This window comes from Portunus trituberculatus, chromosome 48, assembly GCF_017591435.1.
Source record: "Portunus trituberculatus isolate SZX2019 chromosome 48, ASM1759143v1, whole genome shotgun sequence".
Lineage (NCBI taxonomy): Eukaryota > Metazoa > Arthropoda > Malacostraca > Decapoda > Portunidae > Portunus > Portunus trituberculatus.
In genome coordinates this window covers 23,687,419-23,692,526 of record NC_059302.1, presented here as the reverse complement: position 1 = coordinate 23,692,526, position 5,108 = coordinate 23,687,419, and positions in this window count along the sequence as shown.

The window sequence follows — 5,108 nt, the reverse complement described above, 5'->3', positions numbered from 1 at the left end:
GCATTACAATAATATACACGACAAAAATATTACTGTCAGGACGCCATCACAACTTAAGCTAACATACTGTACAATATATTAAATATCTGACGGTCGTAACATTATTATTATTATTATTATTACTAGTAGTAGTAGTAGTAGCTGGCTTAGGATCCTTTTCATCTTCTCGTTATCATCACCACCACCACCACCACCCAGCATCACTCACCTTTACTCAAACTTTGCGGCTGCTTGTATCAATATTACGCACAGACGCGTGTCGGAAGTTTCGCGGAATGAGCGTGACGGCGACCAAGTTAATATTGGTAAGAATACGAGAAGTTGCACGAGTGAAGGCAGGAAGGGAAGCCGAGACGTGACATTTATATCAATCACAGGGGAAGGCTGGGGATGGCAGGCGAAGGATGGGAGGCAAGGGATGGCAAGGGGAAGGATGACAGGGAAAGGATGGCAAACGTTTGGGTGGATTTGTCGATGTTAAGTTGTAATGGTTATTATTCAAATAGGTTGTCAGGCACTGGGTATCCCTTTACTAGTGTGCTTGCAGTCAGATGGGGCGTGAAGTGTCGGGAAAGGAATGTTGCTTAGTAGTCGTCTTACATGGATACCGCAGTTCCTTCAGCCATGTGTAGTCTTAACTCCTTCAATACTAGAACGCATTTTTACCTTGAGTTTTGGGTGTGATTACACGATTTATTTTAACATTAGAAAGGGTCTATGAAGGTCAGAAGGTTAATACTCAAGGTCTTTACTATTTCAATCACCACATAAGTTTCTGAAGCTGTATAAAATCACCATATAGTAAGCAGAACAAAAAGGAAAGCGTGTCATGATACTGAAGAGGTTAAACGCTTTGCTCTCTCCTAAGGTCTGATTTTTGAAGGCTAAGGGAGGTGGCTGGTCACTTTAAATTAATGTCATGGTCTTCAATGAACAGGATAACATGCACACTTTTTTTTTTTTTTTTTTTGCAATTTTATCAAGTGCCAAAGACGTGGTTTGTCATGTTATCGAGTGTTCTGTGTCACTGGTAAGGTATTCCCTGTTAGGTTATCAATGCAATCATGGTGAGGACTTTGAAGGCATGACTTGTTGAAATTATCGAAATAAGTCGATAAATTGCTTGAAAATTGGTGTTTATTTTTTCCTCAGCTTCCATCTCAACTAAACATCGGTCACGTCAGATTTTTTAAGAATACATATTTTTCAGCGGATTAAAGAGTTTAAGATTGAAATGAAAGGCAACACTAAGTGGAAATGAAGGCTACTCAATTTCAAGGTAAGACTGCGGGGAAGACGAGACTGAATCAAGCAGAACAGAAGACGTGAAAATTGTAATGAGTAAGAAGAAGGAAAGGATCCGGTATTGGCACATTGTCGCTTATTCCCAAACAATCAGAGTATTCTTAGCACACAAAAAACGACTCCTTTGTTAGACTAAGCCGCGTGTTTATTGGTCGCGTCGAGGATGAAGGTGCTGCTTCTCTTCAATTAACTCGACTTTCTGGTGCCATTGATGGACTGAGGCACAGGCGCAGCATTGAAGCCTTGCCGATGACAATAAGGAAAAAAAGAAGTAAATGTTTCTTGTCACGAGAGTTTGGACTTTGCGTGAGTTAACCCTTCTTTAGCTGATAAAGGTGCGACGGCAGAAAAAAAAGTCTACCACTGCTATCAGAGGTTCAGGAAATACTGCTGTTGCAAGAGAAAGAAAGCAGCTCATGATAACACGCGCACAAGACGACGAAGCTACAATTTTCATGGGTCAGATTAGCACATGGCGCCGTCCTACCGACAGTGTAGTTTGGGTTGTAGTCCATTTAGTGCCTGGGTTCACGCGCCCACTTGCGATACGACCATAGACCTCAAAGTTAAGCCAACACGGACGAGGTTTTTCACTGACTGTCCATTCAAGGAGAGAGGAATGTCACGGAAGCAAGACAAAGAACGCAACTCCAGGAAATACATGAAAAAATACTATTCTGACAATCGCGTTCCTTCGTGGCATCTGTGAATTCGGTGGTGTAGTTAGTGCTTAGTTAGGTACAATGAGACAGTTGGTGCAGTCCTCACGGCTGGTCTGAACGTCCGCCGCGTGACTCTAAGTTCCTTCCCTTGGTTCCGGACTACAATGGAATAACAACAGCAAGAAACGCAGCATATCACAAGAAGAGATATAAATAGATAACAATTGTGACGAAAAAAAGATATATGAAAAAGAAAATAGAAATACAACCATTGAATAGTAAGATAAAAATGATGAACAGAGCAATAGTTAGCCTTGATAAGAAAAGAAAAACCGTATGAGCAAGATGAAATTTAAGAAAGATGATAAGAGGTGAGGGAAAAGCTAAAAATTAATGTTCTGTGATGATGAGAGGATCGAGGAAGGTGAGTCCCAGCAGTAGACTGACTGGAAGACGGATGCACTGAGCTAGAAGTAAAAGTTTAGAAGAGACACGGTTCTCATTTTTATTGACACTTCCTGAACGAGCTGGGGACGTCATCTTGTGGGTGTGTAAATCTCTCTCTCTCTCTCTCTCTCTCTCTCTCTCTCTCTCTCTCTCTCTCTCTCGTGTAATCGATTGTTTGCTGGATATTTTCACTTCCTGCTCATTGGTAAAGCCGGAGGATCAGAAAAATGAGGTGGGGATGGTGGCATTTTTGTTTCTATTTCACTTGTTGTTGTTGTTGTTGTTTTTTTATGGTGCCGCTGTTGCTGTTCTTTCATTCAATTCTGTCTTTATTGAATGGTTTTCTTGGGTCTACATTTATTTGTTTTACTCTTTCAGGAGGATAGAGTAATTAAAGTAAAGAATTAATACACCCACCTGCTTCTTCTCGTCCTTCTCCTCCTCCTCTACTTTCTTCTTCTTCTTCTTCTTCTTCTTCTTCTTCTTCTTCTTCTTCTTCTTCTTCTTCTTCTTCTTCTTCTTCTTCTTCTTCTTCTTCTTCCATCGTCACCTCCACCTCCACCTCCACTTCCACCTCCATCTCCACCTTCAGCTCTACCTCCAACTCCAACTCCAACTCTAACTCCTCTTCCTCCTCCTCCTCCTCCTCCTCTTCCTCTTCCTCTTCCTCTTCCTCTTCCTCTTCCTCCTCCTCCTCCTCCTCCTCCTCCTCCTCCTCCTCCTCCGGCGAATGCGAGGAAATTTAATTGAACTATTTAAAATGTTCCGCGGCTTTGATAACGTAAATGTAAACTATCTCACTATTGACAGCTCCAACACCACTAGAAATAATGGTTGCAAGATTACAGATCAAATGAGGTTAAACATTATTTCTTCAATACAAATGTAAATGTGTGGAACTTTCTCCCAGCACATGTTGTCCGTAGCAATACGATAGAAACTTTAAAAACAAAGGTTGAATATTCACCTCGCATTAACCCCTCAAATGACGTAATTTGTGCCTACATAAGATTTCCTTTTTTTTTCCTAGTTACTGTACTAGATAGTATCACTTCTCTTTCAATCTTTCCTGTCACATCTTTGACTTTCTCTTTCCCTGTGGCCTCTTCTCTTCTTCCTTGAACCCTGATGTCCTGCAGCCTCTAACTCGTAGAATCTGTAGTGGTAGCATAGGCACACAGATAGCCTCGTTAGGCCCAGTAGGGCTGTTGCTGACTGTTCCTTCCTTTGTATTTTTCCTCCTCCTCCTCCTACTCTTCCTCTTCACCATATGCTCACCATTCCCAGTGTAGGCAGGTATCTTGGTGATAAGTCTTCTCGTTAATTAGACTCCTCCTCCTCCTCCTCCTCCTGTGTCTTCTCCTACAGTGGCGATTATTGGCATGTTTGTCTTCAGTGTTCATGTGATAGTGCGCTTGCAGAATAATGAGTGTAATTCGTCAGGATGTGTTGTTTTGTTCGTGTTTTGGAAACATGAAGTATTAATGGTTTGTTGTTAATTTGTGCTGTTGTTGTTGTGGTGGTGGTGGTGTGGGAATGGTGATAGTGGTAGTGATGATAGTGGTAGTGGCGGTGGTGGTGATGCTGGCAGTGTTGGTGGTGGTAGCAGTGGTATTTTTTTTTTTTTACAAAATGTATCTGTATTTCAATAGGCAAAGACAACATAACGTTGCCTTATCTCAATTTACCTTGTCTTACCTTAGTTGATTTAATCTTGTATTATTTAACTCGTTTACAGATGAAACCAAGCAAAGTTAAACCAACACTTTACCTACCTTCCATCACTCTACCTTCACCTAGCTTAACATAATCTAACATTCACACCTAATACTTGTTTACGCAGAGAGCGAGAAGGCTGAATGATACAAGCAACGCAATCAAACCCAATCAAAACAAACCAAACCAAGGAAAAGCAAACCTAACCTAACGAAACGCAGCCCAATCCTACCCATCTCAACCAAATCTAATCTAATCTAACCTAATCCAATTTAAACTAACTGAACCAAACCCAACCTAACCCAACCCAATCTAACTGAACCCAACTGAACCCAACCCAGCCCAACGAATCCTATCCTAACCTAACCCAACATAATCTAATCTAACCGAATTGAAACTAGCCTAACGTTACCCAACTCAACCCAACACAACACAACCCAACCCAACCCAACTCAACCCAACCCAACCCATCTCAACCCAACCCAGCTCAACTCAACTAACCCAACCTAAGCTAACCTAACCTAACGCAAGTAATTTCTCTTCGCATTACCACCAAGAATCTGAACAACAGTGACACAATCTGGACTGGTACTGTTTGATATACAAGTTTCCTTTAGTTACTCTCCGCTGTGCTCTAGACGGCTTAGTTCCTCCACCCTCCTGTCACTCGTTCCTCCTCTAATGTCCTTCCCATCTTAGTCGATCTCGTCCATCTTGTCTCTCCCTGTGCCCCTTCCTTCCATTTCGTCCTTCCCCTTGCGTCCCTCCATCCTAGCACCTCGTCCCTGTTGTCACTCCCGTCCCTTAATTTGTGTCCTTGTGTCCTTTCCTTCTTACTTCCTTGTCGATCTCGTCCCTCCAGTCTCCCTGTGTCCTTTCCTTCCATTTCGTTCTTCCCCTTGCGTCCCTCCATCCTAGCACCTCGTCCCTGTTGTCACTTCCGTCCCTTAATTTGTGTCCTTGTGTCCTTCCCTTCTT